The 20938-nt window shown below is 39.3% G+C and overlaps 2 long non-coding RNA genes across 2 annotated transcripts in view; one reads left to right on the forward strand and one right to left on the reverse strand.

Annotated features, from left to right (window-relative positions):
• The window catches only part of LOC105466179 (uncharacterized), a 66679-nt gene extending 46807 nt beyond the window's left edge, over positions 1 to 19872 (forward strand). Inside the window, exon 3 of the long non-coding RNA XR_978029.2 lies at positions 16216 to 19872. This is a non-coding gene — a long non-coding RNA (uncharacterized lncRNA). The remainder of the gene's footprint in view (positions 1 to 16215) is intronic.
• Positions 1 to 20938, reverse strand: part of LOC105466180 (uncharacterized) — a 119533-nt gene that overhangs the window by 2287 nt on the left and 96308 nt on the right. The gene's annotated exons all lie outside the window — the stretch shown is intronic.

Consider the following 20938-nt stretch of genomic DNA (forward strand, 5'->3'; position numbering starts at 1 on the left):
CCTCATTAATAATGATTTAGGCTGGGTGCAGCAGCTCATGTTTGTAATCCCAACATTAAAAATTAGCCAGACATCATGACATGTGCCTGTGATCCCAGCTACTCTGAGGCTGAGGCAGGAGAATTGCTTGGACCCAGGAGTTTGAGGCTAAGATGGTGCCACTGCACTTCAGCCCAGATGACAGAGTGAGACCCTGTCTCAAAATAATAATAATAATGACAAAAATTGTTAACACATTTTCATTTTATACCTGTATGAGAATCATGATTTGACCTTTTAAAAAATTGCCACTTAATACCTTTGCTTGCTGTTTGGTTTTCAGCTACTATATGCCAAGCTTAGTGCTAGGAGCTGGGCATACAATGATAATCAAAATAGTCACGGTTCTCGCCTTCAAGAAATTTATGTCTAGTGGGGAGATAGAGTTGAAAAAAGAAAAAAAAAACACACACACACACAGATATAAGAAAATATTTAAGCGCCATAAGGAAAAATTACAGAATGTTCAAGAGAAAATCACAGAGAAATTGGTTTAGAGTTGCAGTGAGCAGTGAGGAAGTTAAGCAGGTACCCCTTAGAAAGTGTCATCAGAGCTGAGGCCTGAAGGTGAGAATTAACTAGGCAAAGAGAAGGAGGAGGAACAGTTCAGGCAGAGGGAAGGTACAGGACAAAGTCCCTGGAGTGGGGTGGAGACGAATTGCAACATAAGAGGGACAGAGTGACGGCAAATGAGGACCCTGGATACCAGATTAGGCAGGGCCTAGTCCCCATAGTCCATCGTTTGGATGTTATGTTCAACAGGAGGATGTTAAAAAGTTGTACAAAGATCCCTCCATTTTCACATAGAGAATGGGTCCGATTGGAAGCAGGGGTTGTTAAGAATATACTAGGTCTAATAGTATTTCTATAATATCTTTTTTAAACACTTATTTCAGTCTACCTCCTAATATAAGGGTGAGTACTAGAGTTAACCTCCTGAACTGAGGACAGAGATCATGTGTTATTTATTTCTGAAGCCATCTAGTTTTTTGCTTACATAAAAGGCATGAGGTAAATGCTCATTGAATTGAACACCAGTCAGCATTCTGATAATAACAAGAGCTAACATTTATTGGGTGCTTACTATGATTCAGACACTGTACCAACAGCTTTGCATGAATTATGTAATTTAAAACTCATAACAATTCTATCAGGCAACGTTGATAATTATTTTCATTTTACACATGAGATAACAGAGGCTTAGGGAGGTAAAATAACTTGCCTGAGGTCATGTAATCTGCATGTTGGATAAAGGCAGTTTTGTCTAACTCTAGAAACTGAGCTTTTAATCAGAAGCTGTATTCCTTCCCATTCAAATATTTGAATATCAAGTTTACCAAAGCAGATACCTGTCTTTCTTTTTAGCCCTTCAGAAGATTTATTAGGTTGGTGCAAAAGTAATTGCAGTTTTTGCCTTTACCTTTATTGCAAAAACCTGAATTACTTTTGCACCAACCTAGTACAATCTGACACCTCTTTTTACAGATTGCCTTCAAGCTCTGAGTAAACATTTTGGAAATCACAGCCTCTTTCAGACGCTGTTGTTTATACTTTCTGTTGTCCCTTCAAAGGGGTTTGTCATTAACATCCAGCACAGAATCTGTCTTACATTAGTGATTTGTGTCATCTCCAAAATAATTTTATGCCTAACAACATCACCTATATTGTTTGACAGCAGAAGTCAAACCATGAGAAAAATAGACCCATTCACTGCAGCTCCAGTTGAAACATAGATAAAAGAATAAATATTTGCCAAATATAAAGGAGCCAAATTCAATAGGGAAAGGACCATTCTGTTTCAAATTCTTTGGGAATCTCAAACAATGTAGGAAGGGAAGAAAAAATAAAATGTAATTGAGTATTTGACTTCATTACATTAATGCATCTTCACTGCATTCATCTAATCAGACAATTACACGGGAAAAGATATAATAGTACCAGATTCACTCCACATGAATAAAAAGCAATTTTGGATTATCTTGCTATATTGACTTCTCATCACAAAGAGTTCAGTTTCTTTCTCTTGCATGTAGCTGGGGAAAATTATAATTGCTTTAACTGGTTTTGATTGACCAACTGCTTTAACAGGACCATAAATATAGATGTCAGAACAGCAAACGCTAAATGTTTATTTCTGTGATCCTTCTCTAGATATTGACAATCTGACCCATGAACCCGCCAGCAGGTAATCTCATAGATCATTTTCTCTACGGGAGATTCTTGCAGTTGGACAGGTTTGTCAATACCTCTCACAGAGGGTTTTGATCAAGGACTGCTTTGTAATTGTCTGGAAGATACATTAAACACCTCACTTTCCCCAGGGTTCTAAAGACAGAACAGTCACTTCAAGTGTAAATTGCTCACACCAAGATTTTTCTATCTGGCTATTTTAAAAAGCATGTTTCAGATCCTTGCTGCTTAAAAAATTTCACAACCATATAAATATGACTCTCATACATTTTTCTGAAGCTATTCCCTTGCTCATCAAATCAGAGCATTAAAAAAAAAATCTCTAGTTGACAAATCTTTTTAAATTTAAAGAATATGTCTGCTTGTTGCTCTAGCCAACCAACTCCCACCTTAGAAATGCCGTTAGGTGTTCATATGTTTCTATTCATCCTGACATGGATATACATTAATTGGCATGCAAAACAAATAATGGACAAAATCATCAGGGTAATTTATACCATTGACTCTCTTTTATCAAAAATACTTAACAAAGTGGGGGAGATTTCATGGAGGGTGTGTGTGGAGCCTCAAATGATAGTATGAGATAGTTGAAAGGGAAAAACAATTGAGTAGGAAATAGAAGAAAAGAAGAAAATGTAGGAACATTGAGGGCAGACCTGCTCCTTACACAGATGAGAGGCAGAGAAGGTCAATGGCATTGTCTTCCCCTTCCTTGTACCCCTCCTGCCTCCCCACATTGATCCCAATTTGTATGGAAAGTCAGGATTTGACTACAACATCTGTTCAGTTCCTTCTCTTCCCCAAGCATTTTTTTTTCAATATTTTTTTTTTCTGATGTCACTGTTGCCAAAAATCTCTTTTTGTCAGGTAGGCAGAAAAGCAAAATGGAGAACATCTGTTCTGAATTATTTTTCCCTGAGCATGAGTTACGAGTAGGGGGGAATAATAGAACACTTCTAAATTATTAACAGGGTTGTGAAATTTCAAACACATTGGTAGGGTCTACAGTTGAGGGGTGGGAGTAGGGTGGGAATTACAGCATTTGTATAAGAAAAAGTCTGCAAAGTGTACCCCAGTCTGATCAAGACACTAATCAACGTGGACTAGCTGGTGCCATAGGTCATTAGGAAGAAATAACCCAGTGCACAATTAGATCAGCACAGTAAAGAGAAGAATTTGATCAATTTTAACATGGGCATAATCACCCAATTGCCTTGAGAAAATGCTAAGCTCTGCTACCTGAGAAGACACCTGTGAATCCACCATTCAGATGACAGCCGTTTTCTCTCTAGCTAAGTTTTTATGCTGAACATCAGAAATTCACTGAAAGTCTCTGTAGCATTAAGCTCAGAGGCATTCAGGGTATACTGGCCTTAAAATAGGGTCAGTATTAGTATTTATTGACCAAGAAAGCTATTATAGATGATGAGGAGGAACCTCTTTCTAACAAAGCCTAGTCCATATACAGTACAGTTAAAACAGGATTCACATTTGAGAAGAACTCATCATGAAGAACAAATAAGCATAAAAAAGACAAGAGATTTAACAGGGAGGGGATTTGGGACTAAGAAGACTCCTGACAACCATTCTCAACTTACTGTATTGACATTAAAAATTGCAAATTTAGGAGGCAAAGGAGACAAAGTCAATTCTTCCATATATTTCATTCTCCTGCTCTAGGAATTAATAAAACAGCTCTTAAACACACAGGTGAAAGTGTGAATCTGAGACCTAATGAATACTGGAAATGTTCCCCAAAATTCACAATTTGAGAACAAGTTGTCATGAATTAGTTTTATCTCATCACCCTATTCAAATGGATTATAAAATAAACCTAAATTGCAAGCTTCCTGTGGGCAATCTTATCACATCTTTGGGGTCCAATCTGAAATGGGAGTTGTGGTATTTGTTATGGTTAGTAAAAGAAGTTACATTTCATGTTAAAATATTCATACAACACCTCTCTTTATCCCTTCTAGCTCTCATGTGAATATGGTGAGAGCTATGGCTAAATCTCTAATCATAGCTGCACAATGACCAAAAATTCACTCATCACGTATTCCCTCTCCAAGTCCTTCCACAGAGGGGTATATCTGCATACTGGTAAGAGATTGGACTTCACAGAGACAAGTTGAGCTGGAGTCTCATCTCTTCTAATTACTGATGATGTGACCGCAGACAAGGTTATGTCATACCTTTGAGCCTCAGTTTCCTCATCTATAAGTTGAGGATAACAATATATGTACCCTGAGGAGTTGTGAGGATAAAATGATATAATGTGAAGTGGTTGGCCCAGTGTCCAGTGAGTACTCAATAAAAATTGGTTGTTGCCATTAAGCCACAGTTTTGACCTGCTACCTGTAAACTTAGATGATACATTGTTTCTGTTTTCTTTAGACTAATTAACAGTCTTAAACACTATTAAGCAAGTGTCCAGGTGGCATCGGGTCTCTCATATGTGAACAGTAAGAGAAAAAGCAAAATTGTGTACATGCTTTAGTATTTCCAAAGCTCTTATGCTTATCGTCTCCTTTGATCTCCACAACATTTTGTGAAGCAAAGTGAATATTCTTATCCTCATTCTGCAGTTGAATACATTGATTTACAGGGCAAAGGGACTTGATTGTATTCTCTGCAGTAGATTCAGATTACGTTCTCAGATCTTTTTACTTTCATCTAGAATTAACAAAAGAAAGCTGGTTATCTCTGGCCAGCCTTGAAGTAGGCTTCTACTCGGCCAAGTATTCTGGTTGAATGTGTGTATTTTCCCAGGTTGATGTTAATCCTATCCTGGACTCAGCTGGCTTATGAAGCTCCTGGAGCAACCCTTTAATCTATCCTCCAGGTATATCCTAGAAAACAAGACATCATATTCTTCAATGTAATTTTCATCATAAGGTCAGTTGGAAGAAACCTTACCTGAAAAATAATTTTGCATTCATCTATGATCAAAATATTATTATTAGATGAAATGAAATTATCAAAGTGAGAGAGTCATAAAGACGTGCTTCTTGGCTGCTTATGAAATTGGTTTTATTGAGTGGTCATCAGTCATTTTTTTTTCAATTTAGTTGATTCATGTAAAAATAAAAATAATTTTAAGGAACAAATGTGTGATTATTACAGCAATATGATAATATTGTCTGTTAAACTCATTCTACCAATATTTGAGTGACCACATTTTGCCATGGTTTAGGTTCTAGGGATGCAATAGTGAACAAGGCACAGTCCCCATTCTCAGACAGGTAAGCAGGAAAATGCTTCATAGGGTGGTACATACATTACAGTGAGTGAAAGCACTTAAAAGGTTTGAGAGTTCCCAAAGTTTGGGAGTCCCCAAAACTACCCTCTCTTCTGACACCAGTTGAAAGTTTGGGGGACTCTAAGACCACCTCAGGATCAATAACTTGCTAGAAGTACTCACAAAACTCACAGAAAGCTGTTTTACTCATAATTATGGCTTATCATAGCAAAGGGATACAGACGAAAATCAGCCAAGGGAAGCAGTGCATGGGGCAAGGTTCAGGAGAATTCCAAATGCCAGCTACCAATTGTTCCTGCCCCCCAACAGTGGAATCACAGACATTGCAAACTTCTCCCAGTAGCAATGTGTGACCATACATATGGAGTATTAGTGTCCTCAGAAAAGTTCTCCTGAGCCCTGATGTGCAGAGTTTTTATTGGGGCTCAGTTACATAGATATGGTTGACTATTCATGTTCCTGACCTTAATTTTCATCCTCTATGGAGGTCAAGTCTATACACCCCATGGTGATCCAAAGCCCTCATTGTAAATCGCACTGTTAACTTACACTATTAGGTGTGGCCCAAGTAAACAAAGACACTCCTATCAGGCAGAACTTTCCAAGGACTTAGAGATTACCACCAGGAATCAGGACAAAAATCAGGATTGTGCAATATTAATTCTTCTCCAAACAATCACCACACCAATTTATAGTGGCAAAGAAGACTTCTTAGAGTGAAACATTGTAAATGGAGATCTGGAGGACAAGGAGGAGTTAGTCAACAAATTCCAGTCAAAAGGAACAGTGTATACAAAAGCTCTGATTATTATCTAAGGAAAAGCTTAGATTATTTGTGGTACTTCAGAATGTCTGGAGCAGAAGGTATGAGAGAGCAAGTAGCCAAAGATGATCCTGGAGAAGACAGCTGGGGACAGATCTTGTGATGCTTCAGCCCCTGCGATGTGCTGCAGCCAGCTTGATAAAAGTTCAACAGAGTCAGTTGCTAAATAGAAATTTTTCAAGCTATTGTTCAACAGTTATTATTAAAAATTAAGTTGCTGGGTGTGGTGCTGCCCAGGTAGTCCCAGATACTCAGGAGGCTGAGACATGAGGATTGCTTGGGCCCAGAGTTCAAGGCCAGCTTTGTGCAACACAGTGAAATCTCATCTCTCACTCTCTAAAAAATATTTAATTATATAAACTTATGACTAAGTAAATCATATTTTTAAAAATCTTTAAAACTTATCACTTCCTAACTACTGACTTTACTATTATCTAGGTTCTTGAAGTTATTTATATCTATTATATCTGTATAGTGGAAATTATTTCCAATCCACTTTTGGTAGCTTCAAGTTGGCCATGTTAGGATTACTTATACTTCAGTAACTGGCAAGTGCTAAAAGTCAGGCCCCCTGTCTGTTTCCAAGAACTGATGGTTAAACATTTACCAGCACAACACCTCTCAGAAGCAATATTTCTGTATTGCTTTTGAGCACAAAAAAGATAGCTGGCTGGGCGTGGTGGCTCATGCATTTAATCCCAGCACTTTGGGAGGCTGAGGTGGGTGGATCACTAGGTCAAGAGATGAAGACCATCCTGGCCAACATGGTGAAATCCTGTCTCTATTAAAAATACAAAAATTAGCTGGGCGTGGTGGCTTACTCCTGTAATCCCAGTTTCTCAGGAGGCTGAGGCAGGAGAATTGCTTGAACCCAAGAAGTGGAGGTTGCAGTGAGCTGAGATTGTACCACTGCACTCCATCAAAAAAAAAAAGGGGGGGGGGGCTAGAGATTTTAAGTTGGGAATGATACAAACTTTGTTCATTGAGAAGATAATTTAAGTTTCTAGTGGGAGATGGATTTACTGGACACGACTGGATGGAAGGAGTCTAGTTGAAAAGTTGTGAAGATTTCTTCCCTCATAAGGACATATGGGCAAAATCTGTCTCCAATCCCAATACCAGGGACAGCTACATCTCACCAGAATATCTGGCTTTTCATCTTATGCATGCTATAAATCTCACAACTGGTCATTTTTTCTTCCTCTCACTTGGAAGTATGAAACTAAATTTGTGGTCCTCCACTAACAATTTATGCTATACATGTTTTATGCTCTTTCATTTTCTCATCCTTATTTTTCCCTTTGCTACAATGTTGTAATTTTTAAAATTTATCCAACTGTATTGTGTGTACTTCTAACACAAGATAGGCAGACTCTAGATGGATAAAGATTTAAAAGGCAGCCTGTGTCCCCCTAGGTTCACATTTATAAAAAAGAAACATCAATAAAAACCCACAACTTTTTGTTGTTGTTGACTGATCTTTCACTGATTTTAGCTTGGGCTTGAGTTTGTCCATATGAACAGGGAAAAGAGAGGATATTTTCTCTCCCTATTAAATCTGAAAGGGTTTCATTTAAAAAGTGAACCACAGGCGGGGCATGATGGCTGATACCTGTAATCTTAGAGGTTTGCAAAGCCAAGGTGGGAAGATTGCTTGAGGCCAGGAGTTTGACACCAGCCTGGGCAACACAGAGAGACCCCGTCTCTACAAAAAATAAAAACACTAGCCAGGCATTGTGTGGCATGCACCTGTAGTCCCAGCTACTGAGGAGGCTGAGGTGGGAGGATCTCTTGAGACAGGTGTCTTCAGGGTCAGCTAGGAAGGAAACACATTGCCCTTTTTTCTACCATGATGACATTTTACGTTTGTTTTACATTTATCCTTTCATTCAATCTACTAATCACAACAATTCTCTAGGTGGACATCTTTAATCCTGCTTTAGAGAGGACAAAGTAAGGATTTGGAGAGGCTAAAGAACTTGTCCAAGTAGCAGAAACAGGATGTGGGTTCATGCCATCTGCCTCCAGCCTATCCTTGTTTCCTTCACAGGAAATCCTCTACACAGAGTTCAAGTTCAGCTTTGAGCCACTAAGAGGAGGAATTGGGAAGGGAGAGAGCTGTGATTGTCTGCAAAGCTAAGCAGAATAGGCATTTCAAAGCTGTTCATGTGGGACACCAACAAATCTTGGATGTAAAGAACCATCATACTAAATTGTATTTTGGAGAAATCTCAAGACCTTTTCTCCTATCTTCATTATCACTTGGTTTCTGAGAAACAAAAATAATCATGGTAATAGTTATAATAATGATAGAGCCCTTTACTTGAATTGTTAATGAACTCACCCCAACCCCATGACTGTGTTGTAGGTACCATTATTATCCCCATTTTATAGTTGACGAAACTGAAAGAGAGCAAGTTAGGTATCTTGTACAGGATGAATAATTAATATGTGCTGAAGCCTAGGGATACCAAATCCCCAGAGCTGTCTTGCAAAACCTATTATCTGTCAAGGTATTGGGATGATCTATGGACTTAAAAGCTACAGAACGTAGGCCGGGTGAGGTGGGTCACACCGCCTGTAATCTCAGCACTTTGGGAGGCCGAGGTGGGCTGATTATGAGGTCAGGAGATCGAGACCAAAATGGTGAAACTCCGTCTCTAATAAATATACAAAAAAATTAGCTGGGTGTGGTGGCACATGCCTGTAATCCCAGCTACTCGGGAGGCTGAGGCAGGAGAATTGCTTGAACCTGGGAGGCGGAGGTTGCAGTGAGCCAAGATCACACCACTGCACTCCAGCCTGGGTGACAGAGTGAGACTCTGTCAAAAAAAAAAAAAAAAAAAAAAAAAAAGCCACAGAAGGTAAAATGTGTATTTTCTTATGATTGTATTCTAAGGAATATTCTGCATATTTATAATATCTGCCATCTACAGCACATTCACATAGAAATTATAGCATTAAATCTCATTATTCTCAAGAAAATAATTCCAGGTATTAGAATTCAGAAGGAGGAAGGTGTCCCCCTTTAATCTTATCCCCACTGGACCCAAAGAGGTACTAAGGTGTTAAGCACAATGTCTAAAATGATCTGTATGTGTTGGAAGTGAGGAACCACACGAGTAGGTGTGGAGAAGGGCAGCGGGTCAGATGAGACTGATGTATTCAGTTTGCTGCACAGATTCTTGGAAACATCTCATCTTTTATTGTAATTCCAAAACTGTTGTAAAGAGTTTCACTTGCATCCTGTAAATTAAGCATTTCCATAAAACTTAAATTTTTTCTTTGCTCCTGACTCCCAACTATAATTAGAATAAGCACAGGCAAAAAAAAAAAAAAAGAGAGAGTCACATGCTTAACACATATATATTTATTGAATTTCTAAACTAATTGTGGGCAACTGGAACATTTTATCTTTCCTTTTGTTGCTCTCTGGAGAGCTCACATTTAAACAACGAGGTCACAGATGGTACCTGAAAAAGTTGGGGTTCTGAAACTGCTTCAATGTGCCCCAAAAGATAAAGCCACCAGTCCCCTCTGATTCTTCCTGACCCTTAACAGTTATTCTCCTTGTTGACATATGGATTTTGATATATCATACCTTCTTAGACAAAGAACAGTGATGCTTCGGTTCTGCGCTATAATGGATAATGTGGGGCTTTATTTGAGGTTTATTTTGAATAAAGAGATTTTTCATCCTATAATTGGGGATTAAAGACAATAGTGATATTGTCCGAAACTTCCCTGACATTCTGATGTCTATCTGCCAAGGTCCTAACATACAAAACACTTGCTCCCTTGTGGTATACTTCACAGACAGGTAACTTTAAAAAATAACAGCAATGAAACTCAACAACCCTCTCTGCAGGTGCCATGCAATAGAAAGAACTCAGTTAACTCCATTCATAAATGCACTCTGTATCTGAGAGAACTAGGAGAATGTTGTCTCCCACGTTCTAAACCCCATGCCAGCTGCTCCTTCCAGGCCTCCATAATTAATACCCTGGACTTCAGCCACAACCTTCTCACTACTACAGGTCCCTGTTTTTTTCTGTTTCCTGTGTCCTCTCCGAATCTCACTGCTCAGTACTCTGTCTGTGATCTCCTTTAAAGGCAAATTTAGCCATGTCTTTCCTCTCTACAAAGCCCTTTAATTACTTGGTTGCCTGCAATTTAAAGTTTTACCTTCTTAGCCTGGCACATAAGACCTTCCAAGGTATGACCTTTGCCCATCCTGTAACTTTTCTCCAGGTACTAGGTCTAATCGTTATAGCTAGACCCACCTACTATACATATATGAGTTAATTTTTACAAAAATCCTATAAGATTGGAAACATATTCCTCATTTATAAATGGGGATACTGAACCTCAGAAAGATGAAATAAATTGGCCAAATAATGGCACTGGGATTCAACATTTCATGGCATCAACATATTTTGACCAGTTTTTCCCACTATCTCATAGTTCTGTCCTTTGAAACTACATAATGTGGCTAACAAATCCAGTTTAAGAAAACGATGCCTCCCTCTGCACTTCCACCATATTTTGGTTGGTCTTTACACAGAAATTGGAGCATCTCATGGAGCCCTGGGCTCAAAGGATTTGGAGCCAGGAAAAGGCAAAGTCCCAGAACTTAGGGAAGACACACTCTTAGTGTCTCATTCCTGCTTTCCGCTCCATCCCTTCTCCCACTGCAGACTGGATTTCTCACTGTGTCAGCAGACAGCCTTATCCCAACCCCGAGGTCAAGAGAGAAACCTACATTTGAATAGGATTTTAACTGTGATTCCAGCTCACCAGGAGGAGGAACTTGATTGGCTCAGCTTGGATCAAGCGACCACAATGTTTAATCAAGTGCAAACCATAAACATGACTGCCTAGGGGCCATCTTTATGAGTGATAAAAAATGACCACAAAAAACTTAAACATTTAATTTTTTTTTATTAGTCAATAAAATATAATCACTGGATTTTGTTCAGATTAGGGTCCATGTTTTTAGTCTGGTTAATTCTATTTTTTTTTTTCCTGTTGGGTATTATTTCAAATTACCTATGTGCAGATATACATTCAAGGAAATGTTGGGTTAATGATAATATAAAAAACAGCTTGTCCTACCAATGCCTAGAACTGCCATCATTCACTAAAGTGGCAGCATGCTTGTCTCCCCGTCACATCCATTTCCTTAGGAAAAGAGTAACTCTTCTAACTCCTTGCAGAAAATTTTACACTGATGAGAATGAGAGTAATGCCTTCCTTGAAACCAAGTTTAAAGAAGGTGAAATGAGGCTGGGCACAGTGGCTCACACCTGTAATCCCAGCACTTTGGGAGGCCAAAGCAGGCAGATCACTTGAGGTCAGGAGTTTGAGACCAGCCTGAACAACATGGTGAAACCCCATCTCTACTAAAAATGCAAAAATTAGCCAGGCATGGTGGCAGGTGCCTGTAATCCTAGCTACTTGGGAGGCTGAGGCAGGATAATCGCTTGAACCTGGGAGGCGGAGGTTGCAGTGAGTCGAGATCATGCCATTTTACTCCAGCCTGGGAGACAGAGTGATACTCTGTCTCAAAAAATAAAATAAAATAAAATAAGGTGAAATGTTGCGTGGAGTCACTGGTACCTACCAGGAATGAGAAGGACACTCCACCAGAGGCCAAGGATCCAAGCTGCAGGCTATACTTTTCACAGCTGTGTTCAGATGTAGAACCACAAAGGCAGGTTACACATTTGCTGAAGACACATGCTCTGATCATGCCAAAGCCTGTAGTAATTTTTAGGCAAAGATAGGTGTAGTGAAAGCTGTCTCCTCCTGGTTTTTTCCTCGAAATAGCTCAGGGACAATGGAAATTGCAAATTAACAGCCACACCTGCTTGACAGCAGCTGTGGTCTCCTGTGGGCTAGGTTCTTAATGACTCCACTGGTGAGGTAAGTGTAGGGTCCAACATGAATGCAGAATCATGTATGATACAGACTCAGACACATCATAGTTACATCTACATGAAAGCAAGTTATTTCTTTTTTCTGGGTCTCAGTTTCTTCATCTGTAATATGGGAAGAATAATATCTTCCTTACAAATTTAAGTAATAACTGAGCAAAAATACATGTGTATGATGTATATTACATTTCAATGGATACAGCAGGCACATAATAAGTGGTAGCAATGAAGCTATGTATTTGCTTTGCTCTATCTTGGTTATGAATAACATGAATAATTGGTAAAGCCTCAGAAGAAGATGCTTATCAATGCTTTTGTGATTGCTCTCATCACTATGTTCATTGGAAAGAAAAAGTAATCCACATCAGTGACGAAACAGTCATTTCTTCTTTTTCTTTTTTTTTTTGAGACAGAGTCTTGCTCTGTCACCCAGGCTGGAGTGCAGTGCAATGGTGCGATCTCTGCTCACTGCAAGCTCTGCCTCCTGGGTTCATGCCATTCTCCTGCCTCAGCCTCCTGAGTAGCTGGGGCCACAGGTACCCACCACTATGCCCGGCTAATTTTTTTGTATTTTTTTTAGTGGAGATGGGGTTTCACCCAGTTATCCAGGATGATCTTGATCTCCTGACCTCGTGATGCACCCACCTCAGCCTCCCAAAGTGCCGGGATTACAGGTGTGAGCCACCGCCCCCAGTCAACAGTCATTCTTTACTATTCTTATTTGTGAGCACTCACCATGTGCTGCCATCTGGAGGCCAGGCTGGTAGAGAAGGGACTGGGTCCAATTTCAGGTCTATCACTAAACTCGGCAGCTGTGCAAGCTCTGAAAAATGGCTTAACTTATCTGTGCCACAGGCTCTTCATCAAACATCTGACTTTTATCACAGATTTGTTGCAACCAATAGAAGTCATAGCTGGAAAAGTACTTTGGGGATGTATCTACAAGATACACAGCAGTAAACATGCTGCTGCGATATTCACCCAGACAGACTCCCCATAAATAGAGAACACTCTGGGAGAAGTTCAGAAGGAAAAACCCTGATTTCTGCAAGAAAGCTAGCTGCCTTCTATGGGCTAAATCTACAGATTTACTCTTATTGGAGTTAATTCAATTTTCCCAGGAATAGGAGTAAAAACAATTTCATTAGGATCCTTGACTATAATTCTTCAAACATACACTGGTGCTTGTCAGCTAGTCATTACTTAGTTGCTTGAATGTGCATGTTCACAGATACTAGTATTCCAAATTTAAATTTCCTCTCCTAGGCATCAACCACACATTTTCTTCTCATTGCTCCTCAGGAGGGAGCATTTCCTCATGGAATTCAAGGCCACCATATTGGTGGAACTCCAGGGGAAGGGAGTGAGGGGTCACAGTCCTCGCCCTGACTGTGGTTCTTTCTTCTTATTTTTTTTTTTTTTAGAGCATGTGAGGTTGGGCTGACACTACTTTTGCTTCAGGATACACCCTTTATCATTGTCATCATCACCATCCTTATAAAGTATCAATAAATAGCAAATACTCTTCAAATCTATGGTGAAAGTGGTCATATTTATTTTTCAGCAACATTGTTTGAGTTCTATATGTCAGAATAGCATGAAGTTTTCTATCTCTTGATTTGATTCTCCATTCTTTGAATTTTCCAAAAACCAAAAATTAGGTTCTAGGAGCACAAAAAGAATATGAAAGTCATTCAGACTTACACATACACTCAATATCAGGAGAACAGCATGGGGGTAACTGCTTCCATAATTCAATTACCATCCAATGGGTTCCTCCCACAACATGTGGGGATTATGGGAGCTACAATTCAAGATGAGATTTTGGTTGGGACACAGCCAAACTGTATCATTCTTCTCCTGGCCCCTCCCAAATCTCATGTCCTCTCATTTCCAAACACAATGATGCCTTTCCAACAGTCCCTCAAAGTCTTAGGTCATTCCAGCATTAACCCAAGAAACCAAGTCCAAAGTCTCATCTGAGACAAAGCAAGTCCCCTCTGCCTATGAGCCTATAAAATCAACAGCTAGTTAGTTACTTCCTAGATACAACAGGGGTACAGACATTGGGTAAATATACCTGTTTCAAATGGCAGAAACTGACCGAAACAAAGGGGCTACAGGCCCCAAGCAAGTCTGAAATCCAATAGGGCAGCCATTAAACCTTAAAGTTCTAAATGATCTTGTTTGACTCCATGTTTCACATCCAGGTCATGCTAATGTAACAGGTGGGTTCCCATGGCTTTGGGCAGCTCTGCCCTGTGTGGCTTTGCAGGGTACAGCTCCGCTCCTAGTTGCTTTCATGGGCTGGCATTGAGTGTCTATGACTTTTCCAGGTGCATGCACAGTGCAAGCTGTTGGTGGATCTACCATTCTGGGGTCTGGAGGACTGTGGCCCTCTTTTCTTTGCTCCACTGGTCAGTGCACCAGTGGGGACTCTGTGTGGGGGACTTTGACCCCACATTTCCCTTCTGCTCTGCTCTAGCAGAGGTTCTCCCATGAGGGCTTCATCCCTGCAGTAAACTTCTGTCTGAACATCCAGGCATTTTCATACATCCAGCCAAAAGTTCCTGAACCTCAATTCTTGTCTTCTGCATACTCACAAAACCAACACAATGTGGAAGCTGCCAAGACTTGGAGCTTGCACCCTCTGAAGCAATTGCCAGAACTGTACCTTGGCCCCTTTTAGCCATGACTGGAGTGGCTGGGGTGCAGGGCACCAACTCCAGAGGCTGCACACAGCAGGGGTCCCCTAGAACTGGGCCAGGAAACCATTTTTCCCTCTTCCAGGCCTGGGATGGGAGGGGCTACTGTGAAGTTCTCTGACATGCCCTGGGGACATTTTCCCCATTGTCTTGGTGATTAGCATTTGATTCCTCATTACTTACGCAAATTTCTGTAGCCAACTTGAATTTCTCCCCAGAAAATGGGCTTTTCTTTTCTACTGCATCGTCAGGCGGCAAATTTTCTAAACTTTTATGCTCTGTCACCTCTTGAATGCTTTATTTCTTAGAAATTTCTTCTGCCAGATACCCTAAATCATCTCTCAAGTTCAAAGTTCCATAGATTTCTAGGGTAGGGGCAAACAGCTGACAGTCTCTTGCTAAAAACAGCAAGAGTGACCTTTACTGTAGTTCCCAACTAGTTCCTCATCTTCATCTGAGATCACCTCAGGCTGGACTTCTTTGTTCATATTACTACCAGCATTTTGGTTGAAGCAATTCAACAAGTCCTGAGGAAGTTCCAAACTTTCCCACATCTCCCTGTCTTCTGAACCTTCCAAGTTTCTAGGAAGTTCCAAACTTTCCCACATTTTCCTGTCTTCTTCTGAGCCCTTCAAACTGTTTCAACCTCTGCTTGTTATCCAGTTCCAAAGTTGCTTCCACATTTTTGATATATTATAGTAGCACCCCATTCCTGGTACCAATTTACTGTTTTAGTCCATTTTCATACTGCTATGAAGAAATAGCTGAGACTGGGTAATATATAAAGAAAAGAGGTTTAATTGACCCACAGTTCCATATGGTTGGAAAGGCCTCAGGAAACTTACAATCATGGCAGATGGGGAAGAAAACATGTCCTTATTCACATGGTGGCAGGAAGGAGAAGTGCTGAGCAAAGAGGGAAAAGCCCCTTGTTAAGCCATCAGATCTTGTGAGAACTCACTCACTATCACAAGAACAGTATGGGTGTAGCCACCCCCATGATTCAATTACCACCCACCAAGTCCCTCCCATGACATGTGGGGATTATGGGAGCTATATTTCAAGATGAGATTTGGGTGGAGACACAACCAAGCCATATAAGGTCTCTTAGGGAAGAAAGAGGCCTTAAAAAAACATGGGTAAATAAATCGAAATATCCCTGAAGTTCGTATGTGATTCTCTGAGGAGGTGAGCTATAATATGAGATAATAAATAAATAATAATAAATATATGTTTACATAAGGTGTCATGTTTCTCCAGGATTCATGTCTTTCAGAACCTGAAGCATGGTAACAGGTGATGTGCTGAGAAGAAAAGGAACTTCACTATCCAGAAGTCTCATCCCATAGCATCTTCTACCATTGAATTTAGAGCTCTCCTGGGCCAGCAAGTAACCACTTCCACTGAAAATCCTCAGACCTGGCCTGTTAAAGACAATAAGAGTGAACAAAACCCTAAACTGTACCAAGATCCATGATGAAAACACAACTGACAATCAGTTTGGAACCAATGGCCTCTTGAAGTATGAGAGATCAATCTCAGTGTGTCTAGACCACATAATGACATCTTATCCCCATGTATCAGGAATTAGCAGAAGACTCTAGTGAATAATCTCCTTGTTGTAGGCAAAGGTACTTGTCCCCTGAGATGATCCATGATGAACAGGGATATGATATCCATGGACATCTTGGCCTACTTGATTATTTTTTGAATGTTGTATCATTGTGTATTGACTATTTATCATGGCTAAGGTTAGAGAACAGAGAAGAGAAGGCAGTAGCAGAAACTGGGAAATTATGCTTTAATAGGTCAAAGTCAAACAGTCTCGTTTCTTAGGAAAGCATCTTAGTATGCTCCCCTGCCATCCTACTCCTTCTGACTCTGACTACTCCATAGTGTTTATTGTCACCACTAACAATGTATGTCTCTAGGGTCTGGCAGACCTCAAGAAAACAGTGAAAATTCCAATGTCAATTACTCACAAATAATTGGTTTTTGATGGAATCACGAAGTTGGGCTTATTACTGGCTCCTTTTATGTGAATGATTAAAAAGCCAACAGGTGTATCAAGACACTAAAAAATCAATGGCAGTTCTTGACTTGCTACATACAGGAAAAAAGATGAGAGAAAAATAAACTTAAATTGTTAGCTCGTTGCACAGAGGCTTTTGGCTGAGAAGTTCAAATTCAAGCTAATCCACCTGTTTCCAGTGTGCTGGAGAGAGATATTCCTTGTCTATGATTTATTATGTGTTCTTTGTTATATACGGGCTTTGTATGTGGTCTCCGAACTTTCATTGTCAGGTAAGATGAGACCTATTGGCAGTAGAGTCCTATACATTTGGTTTGGAGCAATGGAAGTAGTGTTGAATGAGGAGACAGGAGACCTGGTCCTTATCCTGCCACTGTTTTTTATTAGCTGTGTGACCTGGCATAAATTGCTTAATATCTCAGGTCTCTATTTCATTTTATAAATGAGGAAACTGCTTCCTGACTTCCTGGCCTTACAAGGTGGTTTTGAGGTAATTAGGTAATGTGAATTAGGAAATTAGGTAATATGAATTAAAGAACTTTTGTTTAAGCACTTTGAACAAAAAGGATGCAAGCAGTTAACACATTCAAGGGCTCATTATTGCAGATAAAATTGGCTCTGGGCTTTTCTTGTAACTCCATTCGGGGCATGCTGCCAAATCTAACAAAACCAATCAATTCCCAAGCACCATTTTAAAGACTCATATTCACATACGCTCTGCCTTTTGACCTCACCTCTATACTAAAACTGGTTTCCTGAAGGTCAACAGTGATTTTTCTAATCAGTACATTTAACATTAACTTTTCCTCAGTTTCTATCCTCAACTTCTCCACAAGCTATAATGCCACTTGTCATCTACTCCTTGAAATTTCCTTCCACTTAGGTGAACCTGAACTCTTCAAACTCCTCTCTGGTGTCTCTAACTGATTTTTCTCCACTGATTTCTTTTTCTATTCCTCAAATTCAGGCATTCTCCCAGGTTTTGCTCTTGTTCCCCTTCTCTAAGCCCTTGGCAATTTCTTTTATTTCAAATCTTTAAGTTGTGCCATAGTGCCCCTCAGAACCACCATGTCCATTTGATGTCAGCATCATCATCCCTTCCATGATCTATACACATGATCAGGACTCATATTCTTAGTACAGAGGTGACAAACTTCATTTAGTTTGGTCTTATGCCTCTGTCCCACCAGTGATTAATCCAACCAATGTTCCTCCAAAATATTCTGATTTCCCCCTCCCCTCTAGGCCCTCATAACCTCTCACCAAGAGTCCTTTAAAATCGCCAACCTATGGGGGTAATCATCTTAAAAGCAGAGCTTCAGTCATTTCTGATGACTCTATTATTCATACATATCCTCCTCTGACTTCCCCATCCCATACAGGGCACCATAGCCTGGTAACTGTATGTTCCCCTCACCTGAGCTACAACCTACCTGTTGGAGGATGCATTCATGACTTCCCCACATATGTTCAGGATTCCAACCAAACTTAATTTTCTAACCCCAAACACCCAATATTTATCACACAAATAAACAAATGAATGAATGTATGTATATTCAGTTTCCTTCATTTCTTGTGTCTGGGCATAGTTTTTTCTACTTACTCCATCAGCAACATTATTTCCGGTCTTTTCCTCTCTCAAAACCCTGTTGATTACAAGACTCAGTACAAATGCCCCTCCTTCTTGAAGCTTTCCCTGATCCTATCAACCAACGTAATCACTCTCCCTCTAGAATTAGGGTGTTATTTCATGATCATATGGTACTGGTTACAGTCCATTGTATTCCTAGGTGACTTTCCTATTCCTCCTCTTAGATCAAGTACTCTCTGAAAGGTGAAACCATGCCTTTTTCATTCTTGTCACCAATAATGTTGTGCATACTGCCTTATATGTAGTTGAATTAAATTGAATGATATTGCTTAGGGAAACTCTCAATTTTGGTTGATTTAAAACTGGCTCTTAAGCTATTAAAACATGAGCAGAATTATTGGTTTCCCAGGTCAGATCCATTATCTGTAATAATATTCAATTGCCTTCCTTGGGTCTATGTTACTTAACTGAAGCTTACTGAGCACAAGTGTTCACCAAAAATCATCATAACTCTCACAGAAATTATTTAAATATAAAGTTATCTTCACTTTATAAATGTGGAAACTGAAGCTAAGAGAGGTTAAGTAAAATTAAAAGATCACACAGCCAGTAAATAGCAAAGTTGAGATTTGAGCTGCAAACGATGTGATCTTAGCCTTGACTATATAATAAATATTAAGGCCAGATATTTGACTGCATCCAAGTTTTTCTCCCTAAGCCAAATTAACTTGTTTATCCATGGATCTTAATTTAGCCTCTTGCAAATCAATTTATATTTTTAACTTGTGCTACCTCTTGTTTTCATGAGTTGAATCTTGTCCTAATCTCCTTTGGCTTAGATGCAACCTTTTGGAAAGTGTTGCTATGTCTGAATGTACTCAGCTGTTCATTGAAGTAGATAAAGCCATAGATGTTTCCAGTGGCAGCTGTCTGCAAACTCCTGCCATGTTTAAAAAAATAACTTAGAAAACTAGGCTCCTGGGGCCAGAGAAGCGTGTGTAATTTATTGTAAGATGGAAAATACTTTAGGAAGCCCAAGAGGCAAAAGAAATCTTTTCACCTACTTCCTGCAGGAGCTCCAAATGGCCAGGCTTATATTTTTCCAGTTGCAAAGGCAGATTTTTCCCTCTGAAACTCACAAAGGCCTTTGTGGTAAGTATGAATTGATGGAAAAGCACACTGAAATAACTTTCATGCTTGTACTGTTTGCTTTCTATAAATCTGATGAGCAATGACCCCTAGCAATGACATGTTATTTCAAAATAAAGCCATCAAATCCATCAAACAAACATTTATTGAGCTGCTACTCTGTGCCTATCTCAGATTATGGTTGGGGCATGCTGTGGGCTTCCTAGAATCAGGAAGTCAGATACATGGCAAGAGCTCAATAATCATGTTAAATTGAAATCAGCATGGCCTTGGAACTCAAGTGTTTGCTCTGAAATAGCCTTTATTGTTTCATATAAAAATGGGAGAGGTAAACCAGGTGATCCAAAGGTCCCTTTCAATTTTTAAACAACACAACAAAAGAATGTTTTCAAAAATTATTCTGTACTCTGGTGGCGTCATCAACAAGGCCATACAGAATGCATAATCCTATGAATTGTATGTAGATATATCATACAGGATGGTGAATTAGCCATGTAGATGATTCCAATGCAGTAATTAGAGCCAGTACAGGCTGTATTCAACAGTATATAATTTAAATAACTAGTGAGAATAAACAATGGTAAAAATATGTCATTTAGTACATTTAGCAAGGAAAAATATAAAATACCCAGGAATAAACTTACATGAAGGATGAATAATATATGTTGACAAAACTATAAAACTTTACTGTGGGATGTAAGTAAGATGAAAAATGGAAAAACCCAATATGTTCTTGAATAAGAAGTCTCAATTTAGTTAAAGTAATCTGTAAGTTGAACCCCATTTGGGCTCTTTTTGGGACTACAATTAAAGTTAAATTAGAGATGACTCATAAGAATGACAAGTTTGAGAATACCCAAGCAGTTTTGAAAAAAAGACTACTGACAGTAAGTTTCCCCAACAAACATCTCTTTGTGTTATAAAGCTACAAAAAAATCAAAGGAGTTTGGTATTGATATCAGAAAAGACAGATAGATCAATAGAAGAGAATAGAAATCCTAAAAAGCATATATTCTTGTAAAAATTTAGTATATAATTTAAAATAAGCAGATATACCAGTCAGAATAGGCTAAGGCAGGTAATAAATTATTCCCAAACTCAATAGATTAATACAGTTGACTCTTCAACAATGCAGGGGTTATAGGTGCTGGCCTCTACACAGTTGAAAATCTACAGATAAACTTTGACTCCCCAAAACTTAACTACTCACA

This window comes from Macaca nemestrina, chromosome 9 (assembly GCF_043159975.1).
Source record: "Macaca nemestrina isolate mMacNem1 chromosome 9, mMacNem.hap1, whole genome shotgun sequence".
Taxonomy (NCBI): Eukaryota; Metazoa; Chordata; class Mammalia; order Primates; family Cercopithecidae; genus Macaca; species Macaca nemestrina.